Source organism: Eschrichtius robustus, chromosome 21 (assembly GCF_028021215.1).
Source record: "Eschrichtius robustus isolate mEscRob2 chromosome 21, mEscRob2.pri, whole genome shotgun sequence".
Lineage (NCBI taxonomy): Eukaryota > Metazoa > Chordata > Mammalia > Artiodactyla > Eschrichtiidae > Eschrichtius > Eschrichtius robustus.
Genome location: NC_090844.1, coordinates 3,651,695 through 3,671,008, shown reverse-complemented (window position 1 = coordinate 3,671,008; position 19,314 = coordinate 3,651,695). Strand labels below are relative to the sequence as shown.

Sequence of the window (19,314 nt, the reverse complement as noted above, 5' to 3'; positions counted from 1 at the left end):
TAAAAACTTCCACAAGAGTCTGGAAAAAATCTGATACACAAACAGAGCGAAGTTTGGAAAGAGTCTTTTTGTAAATCACAATTAAATAAGCAGAATGATCAATAACTGGACAATGTGTTATAAAGATTATGGAAAAAAGCTATTAATTTGATAGAAATTTACAGAACTAGAAAATGTTCCATTTCTAGAAAGAAAATAAAGTAGCAATTGAAATTTAAAAGAAACCATTACTTTTTAAAAATACATTATATTTTGTATGGAGAAAAATACTAATAGAAGAACCTAAAATATAAAGGTAAAGGGTAATGGAAATGAAAATATATTTTTACATATTAATATATTTTAAAATAAATTATCCTGTTAATAAATTCATTTAATCAGTAAACACAGAAAGTTAAAATGCAGAATAAAATTCTTGACATTTTCTCTATAGTTTTCAATTAAAATGAGAAAATAAGAAGGCTAGATTTTTTTTTGAGAAAACCGTAAATGTAATTGTCAGTCATATTGAAAATTATAAAGGGAAAGAAATAATCGAATGATGCCTTAGGCACTGAATGCAGTTTCTTCATCTGTTCATGGTTGAAATGATTTGTATGATTTCATTTGCTATCAAGCTTGAAAACTTTTAATAGCTTTTGAGTGGCAAAATTTCAAAATATTGTGTATGACTAGTCATGTGATACAGTATATTTTAAAATGCATTCTGCACTGAAGTTATACATAAATCTTTTTAAATTGTCCAGAAAGGGAGAAAAATAAAACATTGTTAACTTGTTTATATGATATTGTTTTCCTCATATTCAATATTCTTGAGGTTATGAAACATTAGGACTTTAAATGATGTGAAACCATTATGTTTTCACAACTGTCCAATTGCCTAGTGTTATGATCACTGCAGAGTGTGTGTGTGTGTGTGTGTGTGTGTTTGGACAACTATCGATACAAGCTACCTATGCTACCAGCATTCCATTCTACTTAGCTTGTCAAATTTAGTTCACACTAAAATAATAACTATGATAATTGATAGTGATAAGGTACACTAATCCATCACATAGCGCAATTCTGGCTTGGCATCTCAAATTTACTCTTAGCAATGTTACGTGTTTTTTTCCCAAAAAATCAAGGGAGATACTATATAATATTTTAAATACTTGCAGGACAAAACATATTCTGGCCTTGTGTAAATCATACCTTAAGTAAACTTAAGGGTATATATACCTAAAGATAAAATTTGCGTATATAATGACAAGGGCAAGATTGTTGGGGTCTGGGTGCCAATGGCCTTGTAAAATAGAATACGGAAATGATTTGCCTGGTTTTTAAAGAACTGATTTAGGCAAAATTCTTGTATACCCCAAGCATATTGCCTATTATGTGTTCAAAAGCCATAATTATTCCAAAAGTAGACATTTGAGGAAACCAAATAATTAGTCCAGTACAGCTGGTATAAACACTACTGGCACAGATACTGCTATCATTAAAATTTTGGCAAACTATCTTATAAGCAATACACTTGGGCAAATCGAAGAAATTAAACACCTAAGTAATGTTTTATAACCTAAGGAAGTGTACATAGCAGACTCTTGATTATGCTCCTAAATGTAAGAAGCCCGAACAACATGAAGAGCAATCCAACATTCCTTATTTTGTTGTCTATGTGAAAATCACCTTACATTTTACTTACTCAGAATTGCAGTGTATTTTACTTCAGAATATTTCTTCTGAACTCAGTTATTTTCATAGTTTTTGTCAGTTAATCTGTGTAATCTACATACTTATTTTCAAATTTCTTTTTCTTCTTTTAATATTGTCTTTTTGTGAAATAATCATACATACAAAAGATGGTATAAACTACACACACCCTTTAAAGAAGAACCATAAAATGAATACCTGTGCACACACTGACAAACCTAAGAGAGAAAACACAAAATGGAGTCTGCAGTCCGCTGTGTGCCTTGATCATAATTCCCTCTCTCACCCCAGAGTGATTCTGAATTTTGCGATTCATTGCTTTGCTTTATAGCTTTATCCTAATTACATAACATTTTTAAAAATACATGTTGTGTTGTGTGTGTTTTTAATACCAATAGTATTATTCAATTTAATGAGGTTCAATAAAGGAAAACTTTCCTTTATGCCCAGTGGACTCTTCACCCATTTGGGAAAAGGGCATCACTCGAGAAAGGCCAGAGAAGGGTCCTCAAAAGTGCAGGCCTGAGGCCAGTTTCCCTGCTTGTGTCAGTCTAAGCATATTCTCGATTTTGTGTTTTGTACGAGTTTAGAATTACATATCATCTTGATAAGTAAAATATCTTGAATTTTATAGTGAAAACTTTATCCCATGTTATGATTTTTGCTGTCCAATTTGTATTGTCTGATGTGCCTAACACTATACAAGGATTTTCTAAAAATTGAACATTACCTAATATATATTCTTCCATTCATTCTGGGTCCTTATTCTTTAGATGTTTCTCATGCAAAAAGCATCTCGTGTGATACTTTTTACATCATAACTAGACAATTCAGCCCACTTACTTTTATGATCACTGGTATTTATAGACTTAAATCTAACAATATATTATGGGACTGTATCTGGCACCACTACCCATTCTTTACTTTTGTATTTTATTTTTCTTCCTTACTTAACTTCTTTTGGATTTTTACATTTTATTTCACTATAATTTTTTCTCTTTTTGCTTGCATATTACCTGCTCACAAACAAATCATGGATTTTTAACATTAAAATGTTTGCCTTTAACATGCTTTCATCAGAGTTATCTGACATATCAAGCAGTTTCTGATTTATAAAAATTTATTTGGTTATATTACATATGGAGATTTCACTTCTGCATGGAATTCCTCCATCTCTCATCTACAAGTTTAAACATATTAGTGATTTTAACACTGTGTCTGGTAACTACAATATATGCATCCTCGTGTCTGTTTCTAGTATCTTTTTCGTATCTTTTCCACTAGTTTTCTATTATTTGATCTTATCTCCAAACATGTCTAGTAATTTTGTTTTAAGGCTGGGCATTAAGTATGAAAATAATTAAGAGACTTTGGATAAAATTATCTTGATCTAGATATATATCTCCAGTCAGCCAATCTGAGAAGAAAAAATGTCACTTCGTCCAGTCTTTCATGGAGTTAATTTAATGCTTGGTTCAATCATTCTAAGATCTATATTAGTTTTATTTGCCTTTGCTGAGAGTGTGGAGCTATTCTGGGATCACAAACAAAAACCTTTTTTGAGAAAACCTCCTTTTTGGCAGTTCCTGAACTCTCTACCTTTCTCCTTACTCCTTTGAGACTGCTTAATTTCCCAATCTCCTCACTTAAGACCACTGTCTGAACTGACCAGTTGGCTGGTCTCTTGTGAAGCACAGCTTAGAAATTGGTAAATGCCTCAAGAGTAAAAGTGGCAGAAAAAATTGGGCTTGCCGTTCTGCAGTACATTTTCCTGTAGGACTTTTTCATAAAGGCTTCATTTTAATAGCGATTTTAGGTTTACAACAAAATTGAGGAAGGTACAAAGATTTCCCACATACCCTCTGCCCCACATATGCTCCCACTATCAACATCACTCATCAGAATGTTCTGTTTGTTTGTTTTTTACCAAGGATGAACCTATATCGACACATCATAATTATCCAAAGTCGACAGCTTATCTTAGGGTTCATTCTTGCCGTTGTATAGTCTATGGGTTTATACAAATGTATAATGACATATTTCCATTATTATGATATCATACAGAGTAATTTCACTGCCCTAAAGAAACCTCTGTGCTCTGCCTATTCATCTTCCTCTCTCCTCCCACCCCAGGAAACCACTGATCTTTTTATTGTCTCCGTAATTTCACCTTTTCCAGAAAGTCATACAGTTGGAATCATACAGTTTGTAGCCTTCTCAGATTGACTTATTTCACTTAGTAATAGGCATTTTAGGTTCCCCCATGTTTTTCATGGCTTTAGAGTTCATTATTTTAGTTTTAAATAATACTACATTGTCTGAAGGTACCACAGTTTATTTATTCATTTACCTACCAAAGGACATCTTAGTTGCTTCCAATTTTTGGCAATTATGAAGAAGGTTGCTATAAACATCCATGTGCGGGTTCTGTGTGGACATAAGACGTAAACTCCTTCAGCACAATTACTGGATCGTGGGGGTAAAAGTATGTTTGGTTTTGTGAGAAACTGCCGGTCTTCCAAAATGGCTATGTCATTTTGCATTTCCACCAGCAATAAATGAGAATTCCTGTTGCCCCACGTCTTCACCAGCATTTGGTGTTGTCCGTTGTGCAAGCTGGCCATTCTAATACGTGTGTGGTGGTATTTTATTGTTGTTTTAATATGTATTCCCCTGATGACATAAGATGAGGAGCATCTTTTCATATGCTTTTTTGCCATCTGTATGTCTTCTTTGATGAGGTGCCTGTAAAGGTCTTTGGTCAATTTTTTTAACAGGTTCTTTCTGTTTCCTTATTATTGAGTTTTAAGAGTTCTTTGTATATTCTGGATAACGATCTTTTATTAGATGTGTCTTTGCAGATATTTTCTCCCAGTCTGTGAATTGCCTTCTGATTCTCTTGACATTGTCTTTTGCAAAGCAGACTTTTAAAAATTTTAATGAAATCCAGCTTATCAATTATTTATTTCTAGAGTCATGTCTTTGGTATTGTATCTAAAAATGCATCACTATACCCAAGGCCTTCTCTTATGTTATCATCCAGAAGTCTTTAGTTTCATGTTTTACGTTTAGGTCTATGATCCATTTTGAGTTCATTTCTGTGAAGGGTGTAAGGTCTGTGTCTCGATTCATTCTTTTGTATGTGGATGCACAGTCGTTCCATTTGTTAAAAGTCTATCTCTGCTCCATTGTATTGCCTTTGCTCCTTTGTCAGAGATCAGTTGACTGTATTGGGGGTTATTCTGACTTCTCTCTTCTGTTCCACTGATCTATTTATCTTTTTTTCCCTTGTTGTTGTTGTTGCCATACCACACTGTCTTGATTATTGTAGCTTCACACTATGTCTTGAACTCAAGTAGTGTCTCCTATAGGTTTTTAGTCTCTCAATCCCTCACTGACTTTGTAACCATGAATTCTAACCTTTCAGTTCTTTGACACAGTGAATCAGCCAATTTTTGCTTGGATTCTTGATCTCATTCTTCTAGCAAATGATTAAATGTCTCAAGAGAAATACCAATATAGGGTGACCCACCCATTCTGTTAGCATCATTCACACTCAAATGTTGACATTTCAATTTCTAAAACTATCTTTGTTTATTTGTGTGTTGTTTTCATTTAACAGTTTTCATCTTGTATTTATTTAAGTGTATGACTTGAACCAAAAAAGTAAATTGATAGTTTTTCAATTAGCTAACTACCTACCTGACAAATTATACAAATAGGCCTGCTTTGTACCTCTGACTTTTACATGACAATTATTATACTGTCAAGTAATATATACAAGGTTCTGTGTAAAAGTTATGCTTATTTTACTGAAAAATCTGTCTGTATGATTTGTTTTCAGTCATTTAGCTTTTAATACGCCTTAATAACACACATAAAATTGTACTTTCTTACTTTTTATTTTGTAAAAATGTGTACATTTTTGCTTATTAATATACTGATATTGCTTATTGATATATTAATGGATGATTAAAAAAATTTGCCATTTAAAAAATATTACAATACAATTATTTTTCATTGCAGTTACCAATTACCTATATTTAACATTGGAAGAAATAAAATTTGTAGAATAAATAGCCTTTCCACCTTGTAATATAATAAATTAATTCCACTGGACAAAAAATAACATTTTAACCTTAGTTTAGTTTCTGATTGGATTTAAGGTGCTTGTGGTGTAACTAAGGTGATTATTTTATTTGGTTTTTTGATATCTTTTGAGATTGCAAAAATTGTTTAATTTATGGTTGCTGTTTATTTTACCAGCTTTAAATTATCGACTATTCCAGGGATAAAATGTATCCAACTGCTACTACTGTTACTTTTAAAAAATGTTTTAGTAAATTTACTAATAGTAAATAGTATTTAGCATTATCAACTTCATGTTCATATTATACTAATCTGTATTTGCTATGTATCATATTATAGTAAATGTATAGAACATGTGGATAGTCTATAGTTTCCCTAAAAGTAAACTGTAGTAGGCCATAACCTACCTTGCAATTGGTCCAGTGATACAAACATACCTTAAATATTGAGATACACAAACATACCTTAAATATTGAGATACAGTGCCATAGTGAAATTTAGTAGCAAGTTACCTTGAACGCAGCCATTGCCTGGTATAAAAAGTAGCAACTTTTCTGGCCATTCCCTCCCACTGATCACTTTGACTGTTGAACTCCAGATATGCTCATAAGTGATACTGGGATACGTATCCTATATTCAATGATAAAACAATAATGAAATAATTACTAACAACTTAGAAACAATTTAAGTGCCATAATAATAAAAGTGCCATAATGAACAATGACATTATGGAACCCATATCTATTCTGCCCTAGAATGTTTACTATAGTTTGCTGATTGATAAGAAAAATCTTGTGGTCTACATGTGGGGCTGTTACTTTGAATTCATTTATTCAGTAATTATTGAGCTCTTTACTAAATAGTGGGGAATTGGCGCTAAACAAAACAAAACACAACAAAATAATACTATCTATCCTTTTAGAGTTTATATCCCAGTGTGGAGATACAAGTAACAAGCAAAACAAACAAGTAGGTTATATAATAGGTTGTAAGTGTGATGTGGAAAAGTGTTACTGAGATAGGGGATAAGGTGGGCAGTCGACTACCATCGTGTATGTGATGCTCATGGCAGATCTCACCAGGAAGCCAGGATTGTTGCAAAATGCTGAAAGAAGTAAGGGAGCCAGCCATCGGGAGAGCTAGCAAGGGGCATTTTGAGGAAATGCAGGAAAAGAAACCTATCTAGCTAGCTTCCATTCAGGGGAAAGGAGAGGAGAAACCCAGGGCTGGGAAATAGAGAGGCAGACCTGCATCAGGCCTAGAAGAGAAGATTCACTGTTCTGCTATGAAGAGTTTGCACCTATGGCCACCCTGTGTGACCCTGACCTCTGGGACAAGTAACCTGGGGTGGAGGTAGCTAAATGCCTCACTCGAGATGCTGACAAACAAACTGCAGAATTTTTGGGATGGGACTGTTTGTGAACTTTGTTAATAGGCCAGGTAGTGTGATCCCAGTGTCCTCGCCACTCTTTTGGTGTTTCATGAAGCAACTGATGATGCTGAATTTTTGGAGCCTCCTTCAGATTATATAGGTGGTGAAGGCCAAGCTGTAGCGCCTGACTCAGGGGCTGCTGTGCATGACACAGCATGAGGGTAAACTGCAGCTGATCACACCAAGGCTTGGAGTACCTCTGCAGGTGTGGGAACTGATGGGCCAACACCTGTGTGGGAAAGTCAGCATGTGGATGGTGCACAAGGGATTAATGTCACTGTTCACAAGAGCACCAAGCGAGGGAAGCCTCTGCTTCTAGTCATTTAAATCTCAGCAGGACAGGGGACAGGAAAAAAAAAAAACAACAACAGACAAGTGCATGGAATTACCATATTACAGATGGATCCAGCCATATTGCTAGAATTACAAATTTTATATATGGAGCACATTGTGATGAATTATATTATTTAAATTCTAGCTTCAGATGCTAATTCTGAAAGTCAAGATCTCAAAATCTGGCATTACATCATGCATGTAATAATGGTCAAATTTTAGCAGGAAGCAGTGGACAGTCAAAGCATTCAGATCTCTGTGAAATAAGAAATGGCAAACACCAAAAGGAAGGAGTAGCCATAGGACGGTGTGACAACTGTAATCACCCCTTCTATTTTTCACTCTAGCTGTCACTATCAGGACGATGACCACTGCACAGACCGGAAGGATCAGACACTAGGAGAAATGTTTAACCCGGATGGTCTCACTTTTTAAAAATTTTACAAGTGGGAGATAAGACAGTGTCTCGTTAATCTTGCTTTTAAATCCCTGATTAAAGATGAAAACGTGGGAAACACCAAGGCCATACTGCAGGGAAATGTGTGTTAGATGTCATGAACTACTATAAGGCGCCTGCTTTTTAATAGGCTGTACACAGTACACAGGGCACAGGAAAAATAAAACACGTGATGTGATAAGCCTCGTGTCCTCATGTTAAACTTGCAGGTGAAATGTTATCTCTTAACAACCTCAATTAGATACTGCCCTAGGGGACCAGAAGAATTCAGCAGGCCATCCTAACATGGGGTCTAGCGATAGAGTTACAGATCATATTCCATTATCATCCTGAGGACCATCATCTCATTCCTGACTTGAATTTACTCCTATTAGTACAGTTTAAATTAAATGATCTTTCTGGTATTATTGCCATTTTTCTTACTAATTTCGAACATAATATTTACTTATTTTATAATTGTTTCTTCCTGATTTTCATGCTAAGTTATGTATTCTCTCTTCTGACTTTCCTAATATCATTTGGTTTTCTTGGAAATAAGATGGATAATTTGACCTCATTTCCATTAAATTTGATATTATTAGATTTATCCCATCTTTCTTGAATCATTTGATGCAACATATTTTATTCACTCCCCACCACAATATCGTTGCACATTTTATCATTAGGTCAACTCACTAATAAACATGTTTTCTAGAACAAGGATGATGACCGCCCTGTAGACTATACTAAGGCTCTCTTTATCTAATATACATAATTACAAATTCTGTTTTCAGGCAAAAAATACTATGTCATTATAGAAAAGTATAATTTGTCATGAAGAATGAAGGGATTCATTTATTGGGTTTTCTAATTTTGGGGGGATTTTATTTTAATCAGTTTTTTAAATAATTTTCATAACAATTGAGAAGACTGCAATTTTTCCAACCTATTTCTTGAAAGAGAGGTAAAAGGGAACCCTCTTAAGTTATAATACCAGCACTGACCCCTATAAATCCTACAAATTAAGAATCACAGCAGAGATTAATTTCAACACTAGTTATGACAAGTGATAGTTTCTCCATTTTTCTGAGATGGCACAGTATATACATATATATATAGACACACACACATATATACACACACACATATTTCAAAGAATGAAGAGAAAGAGTCTTGAATACTCTGTGCTTGTAGTAGACATAATTAACAGAAAAAAATCAATATCCCTCTGGCACGCACTTACATCAAGGACACTATTTACTAAATTCTCTTTTGAAAATTAACAGCAGTGTAAATACTTCTTCTAATCTCCAAAGTCATTCTGTCATTATTATTTTACAAGAATTTTTAATTAGATTAAAAAATCACATTTTGATTAAGTAGTGCCAACACAAGTATCTCAGAATTATAAATATATAAGTTAACGCCCCCAAAATCAGAAATGTGTGTATTTTTATTAATAATATAAAAAAATCAGGTTTTTTTTTTTTTTAGGGATAAAGTGCTTCCTCTACCCTTGGTGGCCCCTACATTCCAGAGGTGGCTCGTTATTGAAGCATCAAGAGCACCAACAATGGAGAAGCGCTGATTGTGGCACAGCGATTGGGAGGTGTGGGGGGCCTGTCTTGACACTATGTTTAGGGAGCAGGCACACTGCTTTCATTTATACTCTGTGCTAACGGGGGATGTGGGCATAATGATGGGCATGAAGCCCTCTCTAAGCCTCCCCTTGAGTTTGGCTATTTAGCAGTGAGCAAATGCTTCCGTGGCCACTTCCCGGAAGGGAAGGATATTTCACCTCAGAGGACACTAAGGAAGCCAGTAGGGAGAGGGTGGGGACTGCCTGAACTATACTGTCCCAGATTGCCACCAAACCCCAGGAGATTAAGAGCAGGCAGCAGAAGCTCCTGGGTGCAGGCCTGGAACCTCCCTGACTAGCTTCCTGGAAAGCCTGGGCTGCAGCTGGGTGGAATGACTGGGTCTAAGGAATAGATGAGGAGGAGGGGCTGCCTCCAGGTACACTTGAGATGTCTGGGATAAATCGTACACTCCTTCTGTGCTTGAGGGGAGAGAGGGGTTACAACAACTCTCATCATCACTGTTTATGAGTGTATGAATGTAAGTGCAGACTCTGAGTGGATTGTGAGGCAAGAGGACTCGTCACCTTTGCTGTTCTAAAGTAACACGAACCCCAGTGAGCGGCCTTGCCTGTCAGAAAAGCAACCCTGGAGCAACGCATCACACAGAAATCTTCCTCCCCCACGTAGCATCTCCTGATAATCAACAGTCTAATCAGTATGTCATTACGGGCTGCTCCTTCTATGGAAAAAGTTCTTTTCCTTCTCCCTCAGCCCCTCTATTACCCAGCATGGGTTCACAGGCTAATTCCTACTGATCATCACTCTGATACATTGTTTACAATTAATTAAGTAGAGTTGATTTACCATATTATATTAGTTTCAGGTGTAACACTCATAAATTTTAAATAACACTTCCTCAGCCAGGCTTTCTCTATGCTGTCCCTAACCAAATATAAAATTTATTTCTCTTCTAAAACCCTGTACTGTAGGCTTACATAAGAACATAATTTGTAGGTTCATAGTAACTGGTTTATTTGGATTTTAAATACATCAAAGGCAAAATTGCATTATTTTCACAACTATATACCCAGCACCTCCCTAATCAGTTTCTTAGTGGTAGAACTAAGGTATCAGTCTCTCTGTAACCATTGATAATGTTTAATAGACTAGAGAAAAGGTGAAGGAAATTTATTTCCTATTTTGTAACACAGTAACTGAAGACCACATATGAGTTTCAGTTAAAATAGAAGCATTTTAGTTCTATAAAACACAAATGTAATACCGTTTTGACTAGAAAATGTTGAAAACATAATTCTGGAACTATATATAATATAAACAGTGAGTTCTATTTTGAAAATAATAAGATTCGGGAAGGAAGTGTTGTTGACAGAGGAATTACTCTGGGGAAGTCCACTCCTCACATAGCACATTTTCTTACACTCATATACCATGCAGGTCACTGTGCTAGCAATCTTACCTCCAAAAACAAAGATACTTAGAAGAGTCTGGGAATGGATCTGGCCTAAATACATACAAGACAGAGCGCTTATAGTCAACGTGTGCTGGATCAAAGAGAGCAAACGGCAAAGTATGGGATAAGAAGCATATTACCATTGCTCTTACGGTTTTATACAGCCTGTATGCATAACACTAGGGTTCTTTTTTTAATGTTTAATAAATGAGGTTGATTGCTCCAAATGCTCTAATCTTCTCTAAGGGAAAACAACTGCATCCAGAGTGTTACTGAGCAATCTTCATGGAGTGGAAGTAACGGAGCCAGAACTGAGACTGGTCAAAGGCGGAGAGAGCAACTTTCTGGGTGCAGTTCCTTCCCTTTGAGGTTTCTCTTTCAGAGCTAACTGCTGGAAGTTTGGAGTTCTGATTAAACGGGGTGAGAGGAGATATCGTATCCCTTTCACTAATGCTGGTCATTTTAGACCAGCATCTTTATCAGGGTCACCACAGTTGTTTGATAAGTTACAGGTCTGGGCCCCGTCTTAGACCTACTGAAGCAGACTCTCAGACACTGGGGTCCAATACAAGGAACTTAACCGGATCACCAAACGATGATTGTGCCTACTCACTTCTAGAATTGCTTTTCACTCGTGAAAGTATGAAAGGATAAAAATAAAAGAGAAAAAAAAAAAAAGAGATCCAAAACAATGTTGTTTTTTTTTTAAAAACTCAGATGTAATTAGCAGGTCCAAACTTAACTAATAAATTTGCCTCCTCAATAAAATAGAAAATATCTTAAAATAAGTTCTGAGAACACTTATGTTCCTCTCATGAGACACAATTAAGCAAAATGTGCTACAAGAAGAGGAGGAGCAAGCATATATCAGGACAGCGAACCTCACAATACTAAATATTAGATTTATCTGTGGACCTCTGAAAACAAGGTAATCCCTGACTCCTTTCCCAGAAACACTAATTTAATTGGCCTTAGTCTGTGACACAACCTAGGCTTCCAAGTTTTTCTTATTTCCAATTCCTAGTTGATTCTAATAAGTTGTTAAGATTTAGGAAATAGTACAAAAGGCAAACACCAAACAAAAGAACGTTGGTAAAATTGCAAGACAAAATGAAGCCATATGAAACTTCAATGTTTTTGAACTTTTATCCACTAAGTAATTTAGCATCAAAATAGAACTGCTAGAGATATAAGGATAAGTTGACAAGAACATGAATTCAGATGGAAACGTTAAACTGGTATTCTTGATATTTGTAGATCAAATAAGAAAAAAGAAACAAAATATAGTCATTTTATAATATAATTAAATAAGAATAAGAATATAGTAGTGTCCCATTAAATAGCCAATATTAACTGCAGAGATACACAGCTTTTGTGAGGCAGTAATAGAATATTATTTAGTAACAAATAACATTACTAATGTTACAAAATAGGCAATAAATTAAGCCTAATTAAAAAAAAAGATACTCTGGCATCATTCTCTGACTAGAGGGTAAAGTTGAAAAATGAAATTAAAAATAAATTTTAAAATAAACAGAACAAATACATTTTTTCTAAATGTCCTCTATTTTGAAGCAAAAACAAATGTACATTGACCACATTCGGTATGTGCCATGATTTTCAACCCATTAAAGCTCTGATGCAAACTGAAGGTAGAACATCTGAGTGTCATTTGGCTAAAAAGGAGGGAAGTATGACTGAATGATTCTAATCCACTATTCACATTACTCGCCACTTCCTAAGAGCTTAAAGTCTTTAACTGAGAGAGATAAAACATGCTATCCTTTGAGAACCACAGGGTCATTTTATATCTTCTATGTTCCCAACACTGTGTTAGGAACTAGTGTTAAATGGATGCTGTGCCTTGAAGAAATCCCTGTCTAGTAAACATTGGGAACTTTGAATAACTTAATGAACATCATGAAAAAGGAAACTGGTATTGCCTAAAGGCAAACATCCTTCCTGAAAATAAGATGAACAGGTAAAGCCAAAATAAACTAATAGTGCAATATATTACATATCTTCTAACAGATGAATTGGTAATTTTAAAAGCACCGTATTTGATTATGATAGTCCTCTCTTATTGAAATTCACGAATTTATAATTTTATCTTTTGAAGTAAAATTTATAAAGGTATTTTGTTCATTTGAAATTTAATAATACATTGCTGAGCTATTCGAAAAACTGTTTTATGTGAACAGCTATAACATATTTAAAAATAGTTATTTTAATACTTTATCTGATTCTGAAGAATTTCCTAACTCCTGGTAAAAGAATGTCATATTAACACAAGAAAAAAATAGAAACAGACCCTAGGTTTGTATTCATGGAGTTGGCATGTTTAGAGAAAGTACCATTATCCAATAAATCACTTATTGGGTAACACTTTGGAAAATGTTAAAACGTTTTTGTGCTTCATACTGTCCATTAAAATAAATCACAAATGGAATTAGTTGTATTTGAATGTAATATGGTAGATATGAATCCATCTGTACTTTTGAACAAATGTTCAATCTGCAAATATGTATTAATTAATCTACATGTCCCTATTGATTTGACACTCCACATTTATATTAAGTTCAAAAAATGCTTGGGATTTTTAGATACTATTAAGGGATAGATTATTATTTTATTTGAAATATATCCATGGGTATGATTCTTGTTATGTGGATAAAACCATCCTTACCAACACATGAAAGAAAGCAAAAACTAAAACAGAAAAAGAAGAGAATGAAAACAAAAGAAAAGAAAAAGAGACCGAGAGGCCAAGTCATCCTGACGTTCTTGTTCCTAGTTCCAGTGGTTTTTAAGATATAGATATATTTCTGTCCTTGGGTATCATGAGATATCAGTGTCTGGTTAATAAATTCTCCTTCCCTGCCTAAAGTTGAGTTGGATTTTTTATTATAACCAAGTATTTACTCTGTGATATAAATCACAAAGTGATATTCTAATTAAAGCATGTGAATAAGATGCCGGGACAAGTATTACTTTTATTAAGGCTCAATAAATGAAGAACATATTCTCTGCATGGGTTCATCAGTTTTAAAACTGGCACTTAAATGTCTTTTCTTAAATATGTGATTTTATATAATTAAAATCATGTTTAACTATTCAATGACTTATTTCTTTAAAATTACATAAAATAGAAAAATCACGCTTATGGTATGAACCTTAATTGATACCATTCACGTCAGATTACAGACAAATATTTAAGGCAAGACTATTTTTCTGTTAGCATCTCTCTTGTTTACTAAGAAAGGGAACAACACTTTAAGTGTCCTATTAAAGAAAAATCTACAATGTAGATTAATATATACAGTGATTTCCAAATAAACTCCATTTGCAGTATCTTCGATTACATTATAAATCATTAGAAGTCAATAATTACAACTTCAGTTCTCTCCTTTTTGAAATTTCTTTCAACAACTACCTGATACATAAAGTTATCAGGATAACTGGCTAGTACGGTATATTAAAAAACTATGACTACACGTTAAAGTAATTATATTAAAATCAGTAACCACTGTTGAATTATTTCAGCTTATTGGGGGAATTTTAGCTACATATTCTCATGTTTAAGTGTTTAACCCTAAGATTAAATAATGGAATTTTGTCCTTGCATGCAAGAATCAGTTGATAATTAAACACTATAAACATTTAGGAAACATTCCCTAAAAAATAATGAGCCAAATTACGATGTGTTGTGAGCTTTTGACAAATACAGGAAAGAAACAGAATTACTGCCCTACATGAGCAAAGAAACAGCATGCATACTATAAATGATTTGAGAGTTTATAATATGAAGTATTAATAATTGATAATTTTTTCATTAAATCAGTTGTAGCTGATAATTACTGAAACATAAAATTTGAGCCACTATTATTTAACAAAGTGTTTTTAAAATTATCATTGTGTATATGTTGTTTCATTTTATTTATTTGCTATATCAAGGAGCAAATTATTAAAAAATGGTAACTTACAATGTCACATTTTCCATGGTAATATCTTTTAAAAAATTTAAAATGATGATGACAATACCTGTTTATGAGTTTCAGATTCTTCGTCATGGACAATAAAGGTTATATCATGATTCATGGAAAGCAGTTTACAATCTTGTTTCAAGGGTAGGAGTACTCATTTTGTCTGTTTTATATATCGAGACACTGCGTATTATTTCATGGTAGGAACCTCCATCTTCCTACCAACCCCAACTCACTTACGTACGAACATATTGAAAAAACTACTCTTCTGGCTTAACGTATGCAATTTGAGTAACAAAAGATCACATGGGTTTTGGAACGAGGCTGTCTTAAGTCTTGGCTCTACTAATTCATAACTTCTTAATAACTTGGTTCTTAAGATATAATAGTCATCTATAAATAGTCATCTAGATACTCTGCAACAACCAAATGGCCCCTCCATGTGTTTATCCATAATAGGTAGGTATGTCTTTTGAAAAATCTTACGTTAAAATAATGATTTTATTAATGTTTGTTAAATCAAGCTTTTCCATATTACAAATCAGGGTGATGATTTTGAGGTCATTTCTGATAATTCTATACCTTTATGTACAGTTAATATCACCTATAACTTCATCTAGTCTATCTTTTAGAATATTATATATTTTATGATATGATATGGCAGGAGAATTCCTTGGATGAAGACATTTAGAATACAGAAACTGAGAACTGTCAAAATTAAGTCTATTATATTTGTTTGGTTTCACATCCACTAATTAAACAACTAGTGGTTTTATTGGAATTTCAGGAAGCAGCACACATATAGATATTTGTCAATTACCAAGAGGTTTATTTCTCATTATTAATTCATCCTCTCCTAAAATATTCATGGAATGGTATATACATTTGGGGCCTCCTTTCTTTTACTCATTCCTCCTCTTTTGGGAAATGATGGTTCTTACCCTTTCCCTTATATATTTATACTCACCAAGCATCTATTAAGCTTCAGACTGAATGTAAGCTTCTCTAAGTCTTTTCCAGACATTCACACCCTTTCCTTATTATTAACTTATTTAGGAGTCCTTTTCCATTGCTTCATTATTGCCATCATTGATTTCTCACCTTGTAATTGTTATCCTGTTTCTCTATTTCTCATATTTTTAGTGCTTCGAGGACAGAGGCTATTAACTATCTTTGTTTTCCTAATGAGAAGAAAGGTGATTAGCACACAATAAGTTCTTAATAAATATTTGTAAAATTTAAAAGTGAATAAATGAATATAAGAATCAGAGAATGTTAAAAATATAGAAGGAAGGCTTGTGTGATTAATTGTTAAGACTCTGGCCAGTGTGAACTATATTCTTATGACTAATTTTTTAACTTTGGTTTACAACTTGTAAACACATAGGAAGAAAAAAGATACAAAAAGATACAAGTAGACTGACAATAGTTCCAAATATTGAAATAAAATACAAAGCATGTTAAGATAGGAATGAAAAGACAGTGACAGGATTTTAAAAAATAAAATGTGGCAGGAGTATACACAGGTTGAAATGATGAGGTTTAGTGCTTAATTCTGAATTAGTCTGTTTCTCTTCCTTTTCCAGTTATTGCTAGTAGATTTGGGAATAATAAAGAGGTACCGGCACAAATGTTAAACAAAAACGTTACTTTTAGTGCAGCAAGTTAGTATGTGTGCTATACACTTGTATGATGTGTGTTGAGACACAATGAAGAGAAACTCATGAGAGTATGTGGAAAATATCAATTAAATTTAATTTTTATAAGCAAGAGTTTTGAAAGTGATTAATAATTACTTTTAATAAAGAACAGTTCAACTTTTATCAGTTTCTTTTAAATATTAGTAAGGATTTACTTCATGAATAACTTGCTCTCAAAAAGAAATTGCAGCTCGTGATCACAAACTATATTTATATATATCATACATATACAAAAAACAACTTTAAATAGATGATAATTTTCAACTATTTTGTGACAATCACTGTGGTATATATATTAACTTCCATTAGTCAATGTCAAACTGTAAAATTTGCCATTTTTACCATGACAACCTGTTAAATCTGTCATCTTTCTTTAGTATATATATGTATCCTCATCATTAATCATTTCTCTTTAATGACCAAATTAATTACATATACTATAAGAACAATTTACAATTTCTATGTGACTCTAAAGTCATCTTTTGCTAAATAGCAGAAAACTTTCTTCTAAGTTGTCATGAAAGGGAAAAAAGAAATCATGTTGAATGGAAAAATCAGGGAGAATAATACCCTAAAGGTAGGGATCTTAAATGCCAAGTGCCCTTTCTTAGCCTCAGCCATTCATTCTGAAAATGGCCTATCAGAAAAGCTTAGAGGGAGCAGTTTAATTACTGTTCCTTTGACATATGTAATACATTTTCAGTAGTAGGTCCATGCATTTATTTAAGGCCAAATGTTGTACAACAAAACTGTCCTCTAAGGTATTTCTTTCTACCATTTTTCCCCATTTGGACTACCCAGCCAATTTTTTTAAATAACCCTGTCTTTTTTGGAGATATTTTAAAACAAGCCTTTAATCATGTTCCTTTTTAGGAATAATACAACCCAGGAATGGAATTAAGAGAAGAGCCTTACTCACTTTTAAATACTGACTTAATTTAAAATATTTAATTGTATCTACATTTTATGCCTTTATCTATACATTTATACTTTTCTAATTATTTTCTACACTGTGTCTACGTCTGTATGGATACTTACTTCTGCCTGCTAGATTTCTGTATCTTTATTCATTACATAAATAAGGGTCTGGACATACATAAAGAAATCAATGACCAACTTCCCTCAGTGGATGGCCCAAGGGCAGAGTCCTTCTTCATTCACAGTGCATAGCACCATCCCTGAAACATCTCAGGGACTCATAAGTAGTAATTAAATAAATAGACGACACCTTCTAATTATGTATCCTAATAAGAATCAAAACACTAATTTTCCATTTTAAGTAGCTATCTTAGATTTAAAGAAATATTAGGTGAAAAAACTATACACAGGTGACCCTTGAACAACCTGGGTTCAAATTGCCTGAGTCCACTTAAGTGCAGATGTTTTTCAATAGTAAATACTACAGAACTATACGATCAATGGTTAGTTGAATCTGGGGATATGGAACCCTGGATCTGGAAAATGGACTGGAAACTTCCAAGTGGATTTTCAACTGCACAGAGGTCGGCGCCCCTATCCCTCACATTGGTCAAGGGCTAACTGTATATACATACCCTGCATTCATTAGCCCTTATCCTGTTCTAAAGCGCAAGTCATATAAGTTTCTGAAGAACTAAAAATCTCTTTAAGAACTGTCAATGTATCATTAATAAAAGTTTTCAAGTTTACTCAAACAAATAAGATATCAAGTATATAGATGGACAGAGATAGATATCTATATACATACATCTATGTCTGTCTGTCTATCTATCCATCTTTTGACCAATTTGGGGGGGGGGGTAGGGGGAAGGGCGGGGAACTACAGCAACAAAATCAAGAAATTTAAATAAACCTGGCAAAATTTCCCATCCTGCATGCAAATGCAATGCTCTGGTGGATCTAGCTTATGCAGCTATTTTTGCACACTTAATTTTTAATCTTAATATGTTCTTCTATCACGTACTGCTATAAGCAAAATATTTTTAATGACCTCATTCCTGGTAAAATTTGTCACTAAAAAGTATTAACTAGCAATCTCCCTCATTTATAAGGACTGTATGAATACTAGTTTCAAAAAAGGACTCAATGGGAAGACACCAATAATCAAGACTGGTTCAGAGAATATTATATTAAAACAAACAAACAAAAAAACCCTTTTATTAATCTACATAATCCCTCTTTGGTTTAATAGGATTTTAGCTAGCTCTCAATTTATGAGCCTCTCTGAATTTTGAAAGGCTTAAAGCTTTCTTCCAAGCAAGCAAAGTGGATTAAAATCAACCTTTGTGTTTTACAATTTGCATTTAACTGACCTATACTGTGAGTTTTGCTAAAGCCCGTGTTTTCTTCCCTAGTAGCTGGCATCTCTCTAGAGTAAGATCATGAGATTCTATTTCCTTTGATATACTTCGACTTGCAAACACATTGCATGAACAAAGTCCTTGCCAGATATTCTTTTTTCTCCCAACCCCCTAAAGCATTTCTCTGCTTTCAAACATTTCATACATAGCTCTTCATTTTTGTGGTGAATACTATCATTTAAGGAAAAAAGATATATTCTCTGAGAAAATCTGGAAATGGAAGAAATAGCTATTAATGAGATATCAATCAGATGTT

General features: G+C 33.7%; 1 long non-coding RNA gene across 1 annotated transcript in view; it reads right to left on the bottom strand.

Moving 5' to 3' along the window:
• LOC137755914 (uncharacterized) overlaps positions 1 to 6,408 on the bottom strand; it is a 290,479-nt gene extending 284,071 nt beyond the window's left edge. The window contains exon 1 of the long non-coding RNA XR_011072126.1: positions 6,297 to 6,408. This is a non-coding gene — a long non-coding RNA (uncharacterized lncRNA). The remainder of the gene's footprint in view (positions 1 to 6,296) is intronic.
• Positions 6,409 to 19,314: the final 12,906 nt, after the last annotated feature.